The 20,091-nt window shown below is 49.7% G+C and overlaps 1 protein-coding gene across 3 annotated transcripts in view; it reads right to left on the bottom strand.

Annotated features, from left to right (window-relative positions):
- The window catches only part of SMOX (spermine oxidase), a 57,675-nt gene extending 38,107 nt beyond the window's left edge, over positions 1-19,568 (bottom strand). For 2 of the 3 annotated variants that reach the window (XM_057403209.1, XM_057403211.1), the window contains exon 1: positions 15,435-15,595. The gene's annotated coding sequence lies outside the window, so the exon portion shown is untranslated. Of the gene's footprint in view, positions 1-15,434; positions 15,596-19,466 lie in introns of those variants that run through there. The other variant, XM_057403210.1, reaches the window with a different exon arrangement.
- Between the last annotated feature and the right edge of the window lie 523 nt (positions 19,569-20,091).

The raw sequence follows: 20,091 nt of genomic DNA, 5'->3' as shown, positions 1-20,091 counted from the left end.
TTTAAACTTAAACGAGAGCAAAGACTCCCTGAGCAAAGTCTTTTCTGAATTCCCTTCCTGTTTGGACAGTTTGATCCACTTCTTTTTTCCCCTGCAAGCACAAGGGTCTGTCCTGCAGTGAATGGAAAGGCTTTTTCCTTTTCTGGGATAACTTCCAGGTTAAAGAGAAAAGATTTACACTTGAATGAAGCATAGGCTGTGTATTTGGACAACGTGTTGTGAAAACTTGGGAAGAAAGCAAAGCCTCCTCCGGTGAAAAAGGGACTCAATTAACATTCTCCAACCAGGCTTCCTAGCGAAAGGACAGGACTTGGTGGGGGACATGTGATGTGAAACTTGTTCTCCTCCTCACAATGGCCCTTTCTGAAACACAGGTCACTGGGTGTTGACAGACACGAGGGTCTTTGCACAGCTTTCCAAAGGGCTGCTTGCCACAGTCAATGCCTTGACTCCAGACAGAAGATGTCAAGTGTAAGGCCTAGGACTTAGGCTCAGGCAACTTGAAACAGTGCTTAAAGACCCTAATGGAGGCGTGCGGTGACACATTCATCCTGTGAACACTGTGGATCCATGCTCAGCCACAACCTCAAGATGAATCCTCCCCAAGAGCCAAGAAGCATCACAGATCTCTCCACTTTATCTTAAGCCCCATCTGGTCTGGGGCTTAAAACACATTGTAAAGACACTAATGCCCAACCAAGCAGTGCTCATGGGCTTGATCTGCAGCAGGCAGGGACAAGACCACCACAAGGGTGGTCTTGGTTTTGAAAAGCAATCTCAAGTGCACGTCTAGCTATCACCCACATGGGAGGAGGGAAACAACCTCCACCATTATCTCTTTCCAGCTAAAGGGAAAAAAAGGCCACTGGCAATTTAATGTGTCCTTTTATTTCTGACTTCCCTTATCAACTGCATATGACAGAGCATTCTTCACCCTTTAATACAAGTTCATGTCTAGCCCAACTCAAAGTTGATGATGGATTGACTATGGGAGGTTACTTCAATACACAGCAGATTGAGATGGGAGATAGAAGTATTATCAGTTGCTATTTTATATATATATATATATATATATATATATATATATATATATATATACACACACATCTATTTTGCTACAGCAAGCATGCAAACATCACCTCATTTAACACCTTGGGGAGACCATCTGTAACAGAGCACTCTCTGCATGCCTCAAACTGAAATGTGACCAAGACACACAGCAACAGAAGGGAACACTTACCTGGAGCTACCCACCACCAGCGCCTCAGCTAGGAGGACAGGCTCTGTTTTTAGTGAAACCAAGGACACAGACCCTCTCCAGAGCCTGTCCCAGTAATTTAGACACTGAATGTGAAAGACCCTTTGGAAAAAAAAACAGGATTTTCCCTGCTGGCCATGCTCTTAGTTCAGGTACTAAATCAGGTGTGGGTAAACTATAGAATCAGACTGGTTTGATAGCTTCTCTGGGCACCCTGTGCCAGCACCTCAGCACCCTCCCAGGGAAGAGCTTCTGCCTAAGAGCTCATCTCAGTCTCCCCTCTGGCAGGTTAAAGCCATTCCCCTTGGCCTGTCCCTACAGGCCCTTGTAATAAGCTATAAAAACTCTTCTGCATTCAACAGCTATTCTCTAGTTCATCTAAAATAAATTGGTGGTTTGGAAGTTTGTCTACACTGAAACGGACCAAACCAGCTCCCCTGCAATCTTTTCTTGTCATCCAATATAAAAGTGATTTAAGGGGTTTTGTTATTCAATCAGATTTTCCATGGGAAAGTCAGCATGCTTTAAATTCACACCCCACTTCACAGTGGAATCAGTTCCTCCCATGGACTCTTAACCCTTGCTGGCCTCAAAATCACAGATGTCAAGACAGAAAGCATCAGAGAATCCTCTAAACTTCCCATATAAATGAGCTGCTCAGTGACAAACACACTTAATAGAGTATACATTTGCTTAAGACACTTAAAGATTAAGAGGTCTACTAACGTCTTTGCTTACTACCAGAGCCAGAGGTTAGATAGCATGACAAGCTGAAGATGCTTTTTAGATGAGGTAAGCAGGCTATAAGTGAAAGACCCAAGAAGCCAAAGGTTGGGCTCAACTTGAGCCTTCTGTCAAACCCCTCCATCAATCCCAAGGGACCCCACACAGCATTTGGAAAGGGTATGTTTCACATAGACACCCATTACCTTGAGCTAAAGATCCCCTTGGCAGAGGCAGCTTTTGTACCCAGCAATGTCCCTTGCTGATACCTTCTCCTGAGAATATAATGGGTGGGGACAAGTCATAAACTGTGGATTTGAGCACATGGCTGCCAATAACAAGCTGGCTGATGGGAAAATATAAACACCCATCCGCAAGAGTCTGACTTGGTTTTCATTAGGTCTTTGGAAAGAGTCAGTCCCCTCCAAATGTTTTAAGATGGGTAAATGCAGTAACTGCATCTTCCCAGGAAAGAAAGGGGAGGACGTTTCAATAGTCATAGAATGGTTTGGGTGGGAAAGGACCTGAAGATCATCCAGTTCCAAACAGCTTCTTCCTTCCATGTACAGAACTGGTCACACCAAGCCCTGTGCAAGCTTTCTGATCCTGTCCACTGGGCATCTTCACTATACTGGAAACAAGCTTTAAGATTAGGAACCTACTGCAAAATCCAGGTGTAACACACACAGGATGTCCCTCTCTGCTGTATTGTAGAATGGCTTGGGTTGGAAGGGAGCTTAAAGCTCATCCAGTTCCAACCCCCTGCCATGGGCAGGGACACTTTCTACTAGAGCAGCTTGATCCAAGCCCCTGTGTCCAGCCTGGCCTTGAACACTGCCAGGGATGGAGCATTTACCACTTCTCTGAGCAACCTGTTCCAGTGCCTCAGCACCCTCACAGGGAAGAACCTCTGCCTTATATCTAACCTGAATTTCCCCTGTTTAAGTTTAAACCCATCATCCCTTGTCCTATCACTATAGTCCCATGCTAGATTTAAAACCAGGGATAAAGTTATCCTGCATGTTCTATTAAAAGACACCTCTGACAGATTTAACCACTAGAAAAACTACTTGTAAAAGTGGAATTGCCTGGCTAACACGGGCAAAGCCTGAAAGTGCTGCAGCGCCCTGCTCTGGGACTCAGATGCTGCAGACATAGACCCTCAGCCTCAGAAAGTTCCTGAAGTGATGAGGACACAGCACCCTATTTACACCACTGCTCCACTGCACATCATCTGTGTCCATTTGTCACCAAGCACATCTTCCCCTCCCTGCTCCAAAGCAGATTAAGCTTAATCTACTTATGTAGTTGTGAAGCGTACTGCCTATTATCCACTTAGACAGCTAACAAAATCTGAGTAACAGCACGTAGGCACCGATAACCACTGCCTGATACCTGGTACAGATTAGACACGTTCTTTATCTTCCAGCCCTTGCAGAAGAAGGGGTTGGGATTCGTTCAAAGGCTGCTTAGAAGGCTGGATCCAGGTAATTGTTTAATATTGTTTGGGACCCATAAACACATCACGTTTGTTTCCTCTTGATCTCCTGGCGCTGTCCTATCGCAACCGTCCCGTTATGAAACTCCTGATAGACCTGGTGTGCACTGAAACCCTCAGTGGGGACAGGGGCAGCTCCCATCACCTTTCAGACCCCTTCTAGCTTCCAGATCCTATGGAACAATAAAGGATGCATGTATCAGCAGGAAATGGAACGTATGCCTGCCCAGAAGTGATAAGGCTATTCAGAAATGCAATCTTTATTAGCTCTGACACTGTTCCACATCACATTCCTATAAGATCCAGCTATGAAAACAAACTAGATGTAATCAGCATCAAGTGGCTGCTTGACAACATAGTTCCTGGAGCATATTATCAAGGGTTTCTTATCTAACTGGGAGAGCACTGAAAGCGGGTGCAGCCAGGCAGGAGAGCTGTGCAATATTTCCATTACCAGTATGGATGACAGACTGGAATGTATGGCCAGGAATCCATCAGATGATTCAGCTGGGAGGATCTGCAGTGCTATGGTATTCAGGTTTACATTTCCAAATGATTTTGATACACTGATCCAACATCAACATGAGGGAATAGTTAAGAAAGAGAAGTCACAGGTACAAGTGCAAAAATGGGGAGCAATTTCCTATAGGGACTCCAGAAAAAGCTCTGACATTTTAGAGGGTCAAGGTATAATTGGAGGTTCAATATCCCACAGCTGCATAAAGGCAAACTCAGCCTGCAGGGATGATCCATGGGGAGTTTAGCTCTTCTGAGTTGAACACTGAGGCTTTAGCATCTGTTTTAAGCACGCATTGCTTAAAACCAAGCTAATGGCCATCAGTGTGGCTGGAAAGAGCAAGAGTCCATGGGTTTATCAATACACTGTGCTATACTGAGAAGGACAAGAGCCAAGAGCTTAGGGAAGTGGCTCCTCTTCTTAGCACCAAGGAGGTTATATCTAGAGCACCATCCAGTTTAGCTGCACTCCCAAGACCACACTGACAACTGGACAGAGTTCAGTGGAGCACTACTAAGGTGGTCTGGTCACTGGAATACATGATGGAAGAGAATGAGGGAATGGGGTTTCTGTAACTTTGAGAAGAAGTAGAGGTTAGTGGAGGATTTAATTCCTGTTTTCAACTACCTAACTGCAGCGTTACAGAGAAGATGGAGCCAGACTCTTCTCAGTGAATAGGAAGAGAAGGACAGAAGCACTAGGCTTAATTGACAGCAAGGGAAACGCTTATCATAGAATGGTTTGTGTGAGAAGGGAGCATAAAGCTCATCCAGTCCCAACCCCTGCCATGGGCAGAGACACCTTTCACTACAGCAGCTTGCTCCAAGCCCCTGTGTCCAACCTGGCCTTGAACACTGCCAGGGATGGGGCAGCCACAGCTTCTCTGGGCACCTCAGCACCCTCACAGGGAAGAGCTTCTTGCTTTACATCTAACCTCAATCTCCCCTCTTTCAGCTTAAAATCACACAAGAGGATAATATTCCTCACGGTGAGAGCACTAAGCATGGCATAAACCTGCCACACTGCCTGGAAAAGGTCTGAAACATGATCAGAAGCATTCATAAGAAACCTACCCTTGATTCTGGCCCTGCTTAGAGCAGGAGGTCAAACGAGAGCTCCAGATATCCTATGCAAACCATATTACCCCTCAGTTCTAAGAGACTGTTATCTAGAAAAACTGAGGAAGGGATTTTGCCCAGTAACCTACAGCACTCTATACCTGTTCAGTGATAACAAGAACTTTAGACTCAAAAGCTGCCAACAGAATACTTTCCACATGACTAGAGATCCCTGCAGCTGGAATTAAGGGAGAAAAAATGCAAGCAACACTAAAGCTTTCACTGCCATTTGAAACAAGAGAAACTAGAGATTCACATCACACAAGTTATCACACAAAAGCTCTGCAAGGAAACTGTGAGGAATTCAAAGGAGATACATGCTGATAGTTCAAACACAATCCAGACTGCTCCTCCCACCACAGTAAACAGGAGTCGATGCCAAGAGGTGTTTCAAACCTGTCCAGGCCAGCCTTCATTTTGATGCTAGCTTCTCCAGTTGTCACAGGACAAAGGCTCTCTGTATGCAGACATGCCTTTCACACACACTTCCCACTCTCTCCCACTGAAAGAGTGTAAGAGGTGTTAACAGATCTGCAGGAAATGCCTGTAACAACACAGACAAGTGGGTCGTGTGTCGTGTCCCCCCCCCAAGATAAAGTGATGTACTTAAATACAGTTCAAATTAAACTTTCCCCAAGCATACTGTAAAATGACCCATCTAAAACCTGCCAACACAGAAAACAAGGTATGAGAAGGTCAGTGAATGCAAACTGTGGTGCTTTGTGCAACATGGACACCTATCCACCTGGCAGCAGCAGTACCCAAATTCACTGCCCCCACAGACCAGCAGCACCCAGACCTGTCCCTATTACTCCACAGCCATTTGGGATAATCTTCCTGAAGTTACAACAATCACCTTCAAGCAAACGGTCAAATGCTCTTGTAATGCTGGCTGGGTTCTTACCCAGTTTGCTTCAGCATGTAATGTTTCTAATGCTTATCTGCTGCATTTTCTACCCTGTTTTATGTTTAAACGCTACCTCTCCTCTCAGAATCAGCTTCACCAGCTTCAGAAATGCAGGAATAACTGTACCCTTCACAAAAACCAATAGTAGTACGTACAAATCAGATGCACAGAGCATACCCAGTGCAGGGAGGTGGAAGGTCACTTGTGAACTACAGCTGGAAGGTCAGCTCAGGAAAGCTTAACTGCCCAAGCAGGTCCTGGGGAAAGCCTTGGTGAGAGCAGCTGGCAAAGACCTTCACCTTGTTCTGTTCTGGAACAGCCTGTGAAGATCCATAACACATCCCTGTGGGAAAGGGCACTTGAAGAGCTCATACCTTGTTTTTCTAGGGGGTAAAGAGACAAAGCCTTAATGAAACCTGCCATGACAAACACACTGTGCTGCTGTAGGAAGAAAAGAAGTGGATCCATCATACCCCAAAGGCAGTCATACAATTGTGTCTGAGAGCTCAGGAGAGGAAGGTACTAGATGGAGCACTGCAGGCAAGTCTGGGGCTCTGCAGCTCAAGAGAGCCCTGAGGAGAAGGACTTGGGGGTGTTGGGTGAAGAGAAGCTCCCCATGACCCGGCTTCAGTGAGCGCTTGAGCCCAGAACCCCCCCGTGTGCTGGGTGCACCCCCAGAGCGTGAGCAGCAGCTCAGGGAGGGGATCCTGCCCCTCTGCTGTGCTCTGGGGAGATCCCCCCTGCAGTCCTGATCCAGCTCTGGGGCAGCAGCACAAGAGGGACGTGGAGCTGTTGGAGCGAGGCCAGAGGAGGCCATGGAGATGCTGCGAGGGCTGGAGCAGCTCTGCTCTGGAGCCAGGCTGAGAGAGCTGGGCTGGGGCAGCCTGGACAAGAGAAGGCTCCTGAAGGGGAGATCTGAGAGCAGCTCCAGTGCCTGAAGGGGCTGCAGGAAAGCTGGAGAGGGGCCTGGGACAAGGGATGTAGGGACAGGCCAAGGGGAATGGCTTTAACCTGCCCGAGGGGAGACTGAGATGAGCTCTTAGGCAGAAGCTCTTCCCCATGAGGGTGCTGAGGCGCTGGCACAGGGTGCCCAGAGAAGCTGTGGCTGCCCCATCCCTGGCAGTGTTCGAGGCCAGGTTGGACACAGGGGCTTGGAGCAAGCTGCTCTAGTGGAAGGGGTCCCTGCCCATGGCAGGGGTTGGAACTGGAGGAGCTTTAAGCTCCCTTCCAACACAACCCAGGCTGGGATTCTATCAAAGACGGGGCCCAAGCATTCCCAAAGTCTGCTGCAGAGCACTGAACCGCACTCTCTGTACAGTAAGAAAAGGACAAAGGGGTCAGCAATTTTCAACTGCAGCACAAAAATGGAAGTCAGAAACTAGGAAAATCCTGGCAATGGTTAAGAACAATAAAGGACTTTACAGGATCATCCACGGAGGATGGGGAAAGTCCATCGCTGGAGGCTTTTAACAACCGTGCTGGGCAAATACCTGCTGGGAAAGGTTAGATAGGGCTGACCCAGTCTTGGGGCAGGAGGTCAGATTAGACAATTTACGAAGGACCCTTCCGGCCTTACTTGTAGCAGGAACATGACACAGAACATCTCAGGAGCAGCCCCAGAGCACAGAAGCTTCCCTAGTACTTCTATAACCTGCCAGCGCAATGCTGTAAGATCCATCCACATAGAGATGACACAACCAACCAGCCTGGCAAAACAGGAGCTCCCCAGCACGGCTTCCCACTGGGATAGTCCCTCTCACGTCCCACAGCACAGGGATGGTTGTTAACAGGAGCCCACCTGCACTTTAACTCCCATTTTACCTCCTTCACATCTCACCCTGCAGCCACTCTCTCTTTTCTTCTCTTCAGGCCTTTCTTCTGCTCCTGCCTGGAACATTTCCATGTGTAAGATCTTCAGAAGTGGATCCCTTTCATGTTTTGGGGAAGCCCTGAGCAAAACGTCTGTGCTTCTCTAACAACAAAGCTGGCAAATCCAGACTCCCACCTCCCTTCCAGCACTGCCTGTCCCTCTGCTCCACCACGAGCCTGGTGTGGGAAACCCCACCTCCATAAAGCCTTCATGCAGAAAAGCCAAGTTAGCATCGACCAAGACCTGCAGCCTCTCCAAGCACTTCCTACCACCTTGCCCAGCTGCTGAGAGCAAAGCTGACTTTATGCAGTGCTTTCATCAAAACTTGGGACACCTTCCTAACAATCCCTATCCCCCAGGGAGCCCGCCACACTCCCAAATCCCACACCAAGGGGATCAGGGAATAAAAAGGGTAATGACCCAGTGCTTAGCTCTGAAGGCCAGGGTCACATTCAGCCCTTTGTCAAGTTCTCTTTCAAGTCCAAACAGAGGCACCAGATACTATTGTATAACTGGAGCAATGGTGTGACTATAAAGGGGACATTTGATTTAGCTACTACACATCTAGTCTACTACAGTATTGGAAGCTTTGTGCTTCTATAAGCATTAAGGGTACACAGCGTTCTGCAAGTTCAGACCATCCAAGTGGCAGAGCGTAAACTGCAAGCCTCAAATACTAACCTTTATCTCTGGGTTAACACTTGACCTATCAGCTTCAGCAGCAAAGGGGTGTTAGGAGCTTCTGCTTCCTTGTGTGCCCCCCCACAGTTCCTCCTGGCTCATCCTTGCAAATCTCCTTGCTCTCAGTTACATCTGTCCATGGAATGCATTGATTCTATGGAAGCACACAGTGAGCAAGGTGACAGAAGTGCTCCAAGGCAGAAACACCCACTCATGTGTGTATGTCTGTGTGGCTTTTTAAGTACACATCTAGAGGCATAGTTTTGTAATCCCAGGAAACTTAGATCCAAGATCACACTGTCCTTAAGGAGGACAGCCCCGGCTGTGTGGGGAGTGCTGACAGCAGCAGCCACGGGACCAGCCAGGGCTTGGATCCAACTGAAAAATAACCCTAGGAAAACAAGTAATAATGTGCTGCCAGGAGTGTGGGCTGCCTGATCAAGATCGCTCACCCGCACTCACACCACAGCATACATGAGAACAGGACAAACCTTCTCACCAGGAGCCTAAGTCACCAGTAAGGCTATGCCCCGATGCGGGTGAGGAGTTAATGCAAGAGAGGAAACAGCAGTCGGAGATAGGATGGAACAGGGAAAATATCTCACAGTTTCACTGCTGAAGCCAGTGCCTTGTAAAGAGATGCTCCTTCCAGATCCCCAGGCTTTCCAAAAGGATCTAGGACTTTCAGTTCAACCAAAGGCTTACCAGACAGGCTAATGATGCACATCTGCCTGGCAGTCATAGAATCCCAGCCTGGTCTGGGTTGGAAGGGAGCTTAAAGCTCACCCAGTCCCAACCCGTGCCACGGGCAGGGACACCTTCCACTAGAGCAGCTTGTTCCAAGCCCCTGTGTCCAACCTGGTCTTGAACACTGCCAGGGATGGGGCAGCCACAGCTTCTCTGGGCACCCTGTGCCAGCACCTCAGCACCCTCCCAGGGAAGAGCTTCTGCCTAAGAGCTCATCTCAGTCTCCCCTCTGGCAGGTTCAAGCCATTCCCCTTGGCTTGTCCCTACAGGCCCTTGTCCCAAGCCCCTCTCCAGCTTTCCTGCAGCCCCTTTAGGCACTGGAGCTGCTCTAAGGTCTCCCCTTCAGGAGCTTTCCCTTCCCCAGGCTGAACCAGCCCAGCTCTCTCCCTGTCAGTGCTCTGGGATCACAACTGTGACCGATTCCAAAAGAGAAAATCCTGTCGGAAGAAGACTGCAGATCAAAGCAGGAGGTTACACCTACATCCTGGAACACGCATGCCCATGGGACAGAAGAACTTTGAATTCAGCTTCAGACTAAATGCATGTCTGTCCAACAGAAACTCTGGGTTAACGTGCTCCAATTCTGCGCAATCTCTTTGGGAGAAAAAAACATTCCCCATCTGCCCTTGAAAATCAATCAATTGAATAGCGGTCTTATAAAGGCAAAGAAACTCCCTTCTTATGCAATTCCCAGTTTAGGGGTGGGCCAGGACTACCTGCTTAGCTTAGTGAAAGGTATTTTCTGGATCCATTAACTACAAGGTAGCTCAGGTAGGTACTTCAGAGCAGAAATGATCCAAATTAAAGTGGTTTTCTTCCCCTCTCTCCTCAGTGTGCAAAGATCATCATATCCTGTCCAATACTTCAGTCATTCCAAGCATGCCACAACCTACACTGTGAAATGCCACCCAGCTAAACCTAGAGGAGGCACTGCAGAAGAAGCTGGCATTATGCAGAGTAATGAATGATGAAGAAATGAATAACTCTCCATTCTTCAGAAGTTACCCACCTCCATTTAGCTCTCTGCCAGGAAAACAAATACTGTCTTAATGCTTTAAAAGGTAGTTCCTGCCTTTGAACTCAGGAGGTACAACCCCTGATTTTAATGACATTTTTAAGCCATTATAAAGACTTTACAGCCCTTTAAACAGAAAGAAATGCAAGTGACCTACCCCCTAAGCTTTATTGTCTTTTTTTATGTCAGTTCAAGTCTCTCATAGCTGAGAATCTGCCTCTCTTACTGCAACCTCTATGCTGTCACTGGTCTGCTACGGGGACCTCCAGCTCTCTCCCCCTCCATCCCTTTGCATCAGGACATAAATGTGGGCTCAGAGGACGATGTGGAAAAGAGCTCTGAAGAGGAATATGTCACACCCAAAGCCCTGTGTAAATCACTACTCCGGGGCTGCAAATCTGTTTCCCTCAGGCCCTGCGAGCTCCAGCCACCACCAATAGGTTTGGAGCTATTTGAGAGCACTAACAATAGCTGTCTTGTTTTACTGAGACTTAAAGCATGGCCTCTTAGCAGAGAACTACCCTGAAATAGCTCAGGGATCAAACTCCAGTGTGAGCAGCAGGGAGGGGCTTTTTGACCCCTCTTGCACTACATTTCTGCTGAGGAGCTTAACTCACCGCCTTGAGAGCAGCCCAGGAGTTCCCTAGGTGCCAAATCCATCCTGACAGCCTCCTGTTCCTGGGCCCAGGATGCCACAGAACAGAAACTCCAGTGGCCACAAGGACAAAACACATAAATTGCACTTAAAAGCAAGGACATGGTTAAAACTCACCAAAGCAACACCATGTTTTAGAAATCTATTGCACTTGAAGATCTCCAGAGGGAAAGGTCAGCAACGTATTCTAGTGCCCAAAGGGACTATAAGAAACCTGGAGAGGGGCTTTGGACAAGGGCCTATAGGGACAGGCCAAGGGGAATGGCTTTAACCTGCCAGAGGGGAGACTGAGATGAGCTCTTAGGCAGAAGCTCTTCCCCATGAGGGTGCTGAGGCGCTGGCACAGGGTGCCCAGAGAAGCTGTGGCTGCCCCATCCCTGGCAGTGTTCAAGGCCAGGTTGGACACAGGGGCTTGGAGCAAGCTGCTCTAGTGGAAGGGGTCCCTGCCCGTGGCAGGGGATGAAGCTGGAGGAGCTTTAAGGTCCCTTCCAACCCAACCCGCTCTGGGATTGCAGGATATACAGTGCACCTCCCAAAGCAAAGCCTGTGTCACGCTGCTGTCAGGCTCAGCCTGTGAACAGGTTGCTACAAAAGCCCTGAAGAAACCACTGCCACAGCAACGGAGGAGATCCTAGTTGTACGTGTCAAGCTTAACCTCACGAGGCTTTATTACAGACTCTAAGAGGTACAGGGAGGAGCTGAACCCCACAAGCTCCCCAAAACATGTTCAGAGCTGTACACGGACACCAACACAGGACCTCAAACTTGGGTTCTTACAAAGCCACTCTCCAGAGCATCACATGGAACTACCGCACCACAGCAACACGCTCTTCAGGTGCCACGATGCACCTCAACTGGGGTCTATGCAAGTGCCATAATGCACTCTAACTGGAATCACCACAATGATTTTATTTTCCAAGTAGTTCATATTCCCACCCATACTATTTCTGGAATCTTTTGTTACAATAAAAAGAAACCACGGAAATATCAAATTTAAAAAACAAGCAAAGATTTGGAACCAATTTCCATGGCGACTACTCTAAACTCAAGCGGTGTTACTACGCATACATGTGCCCTCTACACAGAGCAGGCTACACTTGGACACATCAAAGACAACACATCAAGAACTGGTGAGAATGGGACACATCATCAAGGTAGCTGAAAGTGTTCCATGTTCCTTCAACAGGAACACTGTGAGGATGATAACATGGTTTGGAAACACGTTAAACATGCAGTTGTTAAACTATGTGCTTCTTATGAGTCCATAACACAAGGGATCAGTTGCATTTATTAGTATTTTATGTGGTTATGCTGCTATTCCCTCATCACAGACCTGGTAGCATACTTGGTGTGCAAGAGGATCTGAACCCCAGCTTCTACCAGCTAGGATACAGCACCTGGTTCACCACTGTGGTGGGATACTGCCCCTCTCCCACATCACTGCTGTGCTATAGATTCATTTTTCCATCCAAGCAGAGCAGGAGAGATCCTTAAGCCAGGGGTTTAGACTCTGGCTTGAGAAGAGTTCAAACCCACTCTTCACCCACTTCACTTCCAAGGGGTAACCTTTATACCTCTTTATCATTTACCAACCTAACACAACACTTTGGCTCACCAACAGAGCTAAAAAGAATCAGTTATTTAGTTTCCATAGACTTGGCTTCATTAACTTCTGGAGAGGACTAATGTTTGTGGCCACTGGGAAAGGGTATTTCTACATTTTTCCATTTTCTGGTCTCTTAATTATGGTTCCTGAGAGAAGGAGACAGCAGTTTGCTTTGTGAAATACAACTGTATTTTACTGTTTGTCAAAGGCACAGAGAAAATAGCTTCTTTTTTACATAACCCAGTCATACAAAGTAAGTAAATCCACATACTTCAGAAGCCAGCATGGCCATTCTCCTCAGACCCTCATTTAGGCCAGCAGGAAATTAGTTGGAGAATCTCAAATTTCATTAAAAGAGCTTATTTTTCTGTGGGATGACAGTCACAGAAAACACGAAGCAATGGAACTAGGGCTGAGGCAGCTACACTTTGAGAGTCACAGACTGGTTGAGGTTGGAAGGGACCTTAAAGCTCATCCAGTTCCAACCCCTGCCACGGGCAGGGACCCCTTCCACTAGAGCAGCTTGCTCCAAGCCCCTGTGTCCAACCTGGCCTTGAACACTGCCAGGGATGGGGCAGCCACAGCTTCTCTGGGCACCCTGGGCCAGCACCTCAGCACCCTCCCAGGGAAGAGCTTCTGCCTAAGAGCTCATCTCAGTCTCCCCTCTGGCAGGGTAGAAACCCCTTCTGTAGCAGGAACACACTATCTGCAGGAACACCCCTCCAAGGTTCTGAGGACGAGCAGGAGACCACTACCTTTTGAGGATGGAGGATTGTGAAAGACCCAACTGATACTGCTTGCCTAGGTGGAGACCTGTAAAAGAGCACCATCACACCTTTTAGACCAAAGGGTCCCATAGGGAGCCCCTAAAGCATTAAGCTCCTGTTTGTGAGGAATGTTAGTGATTTGACAGAGCTTTCCCAACTCCACCTTAACCCCTCCATCCCCACGAACTCAGTTGCGATTCCCCCACCCCAGGAAAAGGCTGTGTTTCAAAGACACCACAGTCGTGACAGCAACTGAGCACATTTTGGTGTGAGAGACACAACAGAGCCTTCAAGGGAAAACCTGAGAGGGTAACGCATGAGTGCCTTCAGCAACAGCAGAGATGAGGAGAGGGGATCCCAGGACACGAGCGCTGTGTTTGTGGTGTTCCAACCCACTCTGCTGGTTCAAGAAAGGGTGGCACAAAGCAGTACAGCTGCTCCAAAGGACTGAGAAGGATAAGCAGCAACAGGGCCATCAGCCAGCATTTTCAGGACTCAAACACCCAGACCTCTCTGCCTAACTCCACATACAGCTTGGCCACTACACCAGCTAGATGTTCCTCTAAACCTGAAGTTACCCAGTTAAACATCTGAGCAGCAGTGCAACGATTTGGATGCAGGAACTGAGTCAGACCCAAGAGTGTTGGTGTTTTGCCAGCTCAGTAGCCATCCAAATCAGTTTCCCAGTCCAGCTACCCACTCCATGACCGGAGTACAAGGGAAAGGCAGAACTGGGTGGTTTAGAGGCAAAGCCAGCTGAAACTACAGACCTTGCTACTCACTGCAGTGCACTGTACATCTGTTCCACAGCAGTGCCATAAAAGATTAGTAAGTGCTAGGCTAACCTGGAAAGGGAAAAGGAGCTCGGAGAGAATGTTATCACTAAGTCAATAAAACAACAGTTGTTACAGGCTGAAAACACACAGCATTCTTGCACAACATGCAGAAAACACTCCTAGGCTGATTCCTCATCCTCCGCTAAACCTGTCTGGTAACTGGGAACAGGACCCTGCTGTAGAGGCTAAAGGAAAAGTGGATCAACAGGGTGAGCTGAGGACAGAGCTCCGGGCTCCATTGTGCAGGATCGCAGCGTGGACGCGCACAGCTTATACATACGGTTTCACTTTCATGCAAAGCTCGTGTTTACATCTGATGTACAGGGCAATTACAGCTGGTCCCAGCCGTGGATCGGAGACAGCACGCCTATACACCCCGCAAAGGATATTTAGGGGCGGTCAGAGAGTAAGGAACCTGTGGATCAGCTGTATTCCTATGGCTCAGGATACCGGAAAGCTTCATCTTGAGGTCAGGTTTGGTAACCGGCAATTGGTTCTCGTGCGTTTGGCTACCCCAGGTCTAATCCCTCACCCACTGCAGGGGTTTTAAAGGCAATTCTAGAGGAGTCAATGGAAGCACGGGATGGGGCTGAGCTGCCGAAGCCCCCGGGACTGTAACAGCTTGATATAAACAAGCAGCACCAACACCCGAACCACCCGCGAGGCATCCTGCCTCCCGGACCAGGTTAGGGGGACTTTTCCCTACTTAAACCTTCCTTCTTCACGGCATCGCCTGCAAACACTGAGGCGGTACGCTGACAGAAACACCTGGGAGGACGGGAAAGCACAACCCAGAGCAGCCGCACACATCACCCTGCACCGAGGTGCTGTCCTTATCCCCCCAAAACCACCTTTAGGGACGGCTAACCCCATCCTCCCGCTGTCCGCCTGCGCTCGCCATGGGTTCGTCGGAGCCGAGCAAGGAGGTTTAGCGCGGATCTGAGGTGATTGATGAAAGCGAGGGCACGGCATGGGGCACAAACACCCCCCATGGCGCCCGCCCGCTCCTCCCCGCAGGGCAGGAGCCCTCCTCGGCCGTGCCCTGAGCGGGAGCCGAGGTGCCCGCCGGCCTCTCCATGCTGGCGGGGGGCCGGGGCGCGGCAGGTGCCGCTGAGGAGAGCCGGCGAGGAGCCGAGGGGAGCCCTCGCTGTGCCCGCCCATGGAGGGGAGAGCCTCGGCAGCGGGGCCGCCGCGTCCCGTCCGTCCGTCCGCTCCCCCCCCCCGCCCGCCCCGTACCTCTCTCTGCGGTGGCCGGAGGGGACGGGGTCTGGCCGCCCGCCCGGCTCGCCTCAGCGCCTCGCTGCCCTCCCTCCCTCCCTGAGCGGCTCCCGGCGCGGCTGCGGCGGCTGCTGGCACTGCGGGGACAGAACCAGCGCCGGCCTGTTTTCCAGCCGCCTCCCCTTCGGCCCGCCCCGGCTCCGCCTCAAGGATCCCCCCGCCTCCTCCTCCTCCTCCTCCTCCTGCGGCCGCTTCGGGCCTGCGGGGTGGCGGAGCGCCTGCCCCCGGAGCTGCCGGGGCCTGCCCGGGCAAGGAGTGGCCACGGTGGGCCCCGAAGCGGCGGAGGCCCCGGGCGGGGGGTGAAGCCTCGGCAGGTCCTTTAGGCCAGGCCTGGTAGGGGAAGGCAATGGGGATGTCAGGGTTATCCCGCAGCACCCCTCGGACGTACGTAACACCTGGTGATGGGGAATAAATACTGATAAATGAGTTAAATACTAATGAACAAGTACTGATAAATATAAACAAATGCTAATAAGTAAATTCAATACTAGTAGATGGTAATAAATTCGATTAAATACAAATGAATACTGACTAAATGCTGAGAAATTGATTAAATACTGATAAGTTACCAATATAATAATACTAACAAATACCAATGGTACTAAATGGTACTACTAAACACCAATAAATACTGATAACACAAATAAATACTAATATATTAAATGCTAATAAAGGCTGATGATACTAAGAAGTAAGTACTAATATATTACATTAAATACTAATAAATACTAAGAAAGAAATCAAATTGGAGAGGGGCTTGGGCCAAGGGCCTGTAGGGGCAGGCCAAGGGGAATGGCTTGAACCTGCCAGAGGGGAGACTGAGATGAGCTCTTAGGCAGAAGCTCTTCCCTGAGAGGGTGCTGAGGCGCTGGCACAGGGTGCCCAGAGAAGCTGTGGCTGCCCCATCCCTGGCAGTGTTCAAGGCCAGGTTGGACACAGGGGCTTGGAGCAAGCTGCTCCAGTGGAAGGGGTCCCTGCCCGTGGCAGTGGTTGGGACTTGAGGAGCTTCAATGTCCCTTCCAACACAAACCACTGTGTTCCTATGAGATACGTCTGGGTTCTGAGCCTTTGGCAATCAAGACCTCTCCCAAAGGCAGGGAAAAGCAAAACCAGAACTCGTTACAAGCTGCTAGACAGCGTTCAGAGCCCTAATGCAGAGGGAACAGGTTCTGCTTCTCAATTTGATGCCTTTCCCCCAGCTGCAGGGTAAAAGTCTTGTCCAAGCAGCAGCCCCATGAGCAGTGTGCTTTATTAACTGTATACTCTTTCCAAACCAAGGTTTGCGACAAGGAAGGAGCAACGTAAAACACACAGGATGAGGATCCACTCCAAACCACTGGGATGTGTCCCCCAGCCTTCCCACTCAACGCCAGCTGGAATTGCTTTTGCATGTCTGGAGAAAAGACTGAGCCTTTCATGGGAATAACTGGTGCCTGTACATTGCCTTCAGGTGCTTTCAGGTTACACAGCCCATGCTCAGCTGCATGCCTGAGGTTCTCACCTGCACGGCTGGGGTGAGGCTGCTGAGCCAGCCAAAACATCTGGAGACAAGAGTGAGAACAAAATGGGGGGGGGGGTTGGGTTTCCCCACGTCAAGCAGGTGCTAAATAATAACTGTGCAGACTTTTCAGATATACCGTGTGCAGGCTGCTTTCTTCCAGACTTTCTGGCTGCCCTTTCCTGCTGGATTCAATACCTGCAAAGCACCTCAGAGTATGCAGATGATGAAGCCATAGTAGGGTTTATGTCCAGCTGTGGGGGCAACAGCACAAGAGGGACGTGGAGCTGTTGGAGCGAGGCCAGGGGAGGCCATGGAGATGCTGCGAGGGCTGGAGCAGCTCTGCTCTGGAGCCAGGCTGAGAGAGCTGGGCTGGGGCAGCCTGGACAAGAGAAGGCTCCTGAAGGGGAGACCTGAGAGCAGCTCCAGTGCCTAAAGGGGCTGCAGGAAAGCTGGAGAGGGGCTTGGGACAAGGGATGTAGGGACAGGCCAAGGGGAATGGCTTGAACCTGCCAGAGGGGAGACTGAGATGAGCTCTTAGGCAGAAGCTCTTCCCTGGGAGGGTGCTGAGGTGCTGGCACAGGGTGCCCAGAGAAGCTGTGGCTGCCCCATCCCTGGCAGTGTTCAAGGCCAGGTTGGACACAGGGGCTTGGAGCAAGCTGCTCTAGTGGAAGGGGTCCCTGCCTGTGGCAGGGGTTGGAATTGGATCAGCTTTAAGCTCCCTTCCAACAAAACCACTGTGTTTGAAACGTGGTTCCCAGTCCTGCACGCCCTAAGGATGGCTCTTCCCATCCAACATGCTGCAGGATCCAGCCAGCAGTGCTGGGCCAGACTGGGCATGGTGAGGTGCCAACAGGGAAGAAGCAGCAGCACTGCCCTGTCACACATACCCCGCAGTCTTAGCTCACAGTCTCCACCAAGCCTACAGATGGAAGCAGAGCTTTGCAAACTAAAGGACTTTAGGGAAAAGAGCCATATCCCTTGTAAACCAGCTATATCTGGAAAGAGAGGAGTTGGCATTGAGGTTGGTTATTTTGGCTGGGATGAGCAGCCATTCCCACCGGACCGGACAGAGTCTGAGATGCTGAGGAAATAGGTTCAGTTTGATGGTGCAGCTTGAAAGTACCTATCTGGAGGGGATGGACGGGAATCTGTGATTTCCTGCCTGTATTCCTCAGCATCTCACAGAGCAATACCTGCCCCCGGGGCTGCCTCTAATCGAGGCCATATCTGTCCCTAGCCAAAGAGGAGCCACGGTGAATTACAGACTGGTGCTCCCTGTTCCCACAGAGAAGCTGACCCATGAGAGATGCTAGTCATCCAGCAGCTGGGAAAGCTGGAGAGCCAATTCCTACTGAATGGCACTTCTATTTCCTCCGTAGCAAATAAACAACCGTGCTCCAGGACTGCGCTAACTCCTTGCTTGCTTGGCTGCAGTTTGAAGGGTTTGAACTAAATCTAGAAAGCTCTGAGTAACTGGGGTCCCCTGGGCTCTACCCTCTTTCTGCAGTTTAAATTTGGCAACAGAGCCCAGCCAGCCCAAAGGCATCCTTGCAAGGCATTTGGAGGCTACATAGAAATGCAATTACCTGTGGGAGAATAAAGCTGAAATGTATCACAAGCACATGTTTAATGCAGTGTTCAGTGCATTAAGAAAGAGGAAATGACAGGTAAGGCTGATGTGGGTGCCAGACTTGGAGAGTGGTTGCAAGGAAATGCAGTTAAATCCTAAAATGAGCACTTTTTGTGCCTCTGACGCTTGTTTTGTTGGCTCGTGGTCCGTGAAGAGCTGGCCTTCACGGTGAATAGAGCATCTTCCTGGGAAGAATCCATGAATGACAGGTTTATGAATGAAACATAAAGTGAATGATAAAAGTCCAGAGAGCATAACGTAAAAGCTGGGGGGAAGATGTCCTTGTGCAGCCCACCTGAGAAGATTGCCACGAGCTGCAAGGCAGAGATGCAGCCAGCATGAAGAAAAAGGGTATCATTGCCTGGAACATCTCTTTCTGAAGGGGCTGCTGTGTTTATTGCACTACAGCAAGATCTCCCAGGGCCAGACAGAAATAGCTCACACACATTCAAGTGGGTAAGGGAGGCTAGTAAACAAGTCAGGAGAGCTCATGGTGGGCACAAGGAGGGCAGAAGGGTACAGTGACACTGTATTAAGCTGTACTTATGGCTTGGGGGGCTTGCCAAGGGGATCTGTTGGATGGATTGATCCTTCTTTCTGCCAAGCAAAATAATGATTTAAAGCCATTAAGCGACTGTCCTCTAGATTCCTAATGACCAAGATAATGCCCCCTTCCTAGGAGTGTCAGACAAGATGAGGATCAAGCCTGGCATGAAGGGGTTTTTATAGGAAAATAAAGATCCAGCTGCCTGGAAAAGAGAGCAGGAATGGGAATGAAAACCAGGCAGCGTGCAGTGCCCCTCCATGCTCCGAAACACCCCATTCCTGACATCCAGTACCAAAAGGCTTTGCCTCTTACCGTTCTCATGCAGCAGTTTTCATCCTCAGAGTTAAAAACCCTGGTAAAAGAGCACTGTGATCCACGTGAAGTCAGCACTCCTTCAGTGCAGAGCCATCTGATCCAAGCTGCAGGGTGAGCTGTGCTTTACAGACTGCCCGCTCCTGCTCAGGTTCGGAGCTGGCGTTAGCAGTGTGTCTGCAGCCAAAAGGCCTCTTTGAATGTCAGAAGTCTGGCACACGCTCAGAGCTTTGGGGGATCTGCTCACACAATGGTATCTAGCAGGACCCGTGTCAAGGTAAAATTGAAATCAGAAGCAAACACAAGCTATGAAGCTTAGTAGAAGGGTTTTCACTGAATCCCAGCCTGGTTTGTGTTGGAAGGGAGCTTAAAGCTCCTCCAGTTCCAACCCCTGCCACGGGCAGGGACCCCTTCCACTAGAGCAGCTTGCTCCAAGCCCCTGTGTCCAACCTGGCCTTGAACACTGCCAGGGATGGGGCAGCCACAGCTTCTCTGGGCACCCTGTGCCAGCACCTCAGCACCTTCCCAGGGAAGAGCTTCTGCCTAAGAGCTCATCTCAGTCTCCCCTCTGGCAGGTTCAAGCCATTCCCCTTGGCCTGTCCCTACATCCCTTGTCCCAAGCCCC

Source organism: Pezoporus wallicus, unplaced genomic scaffold, assembly GCF_028554395.1.
Source record: "Pezoporus wallicus isolate ANWC-B61680 ecotype Strahan unplaced genomic scaffold, APGP_CSIRO_Pwel_v1 contig_6644, whole genome shotgun sequence".
NCBI classification, from domain to species: Eukaryota; Metazoa; Chordata; class Aves; order Psittaciformes; family Psittacidae; genus Pezoporus; species Pezoporus wallicus.
This window is presented reverse-complemented; position numbering and strand designations above follow the sequence as displayed.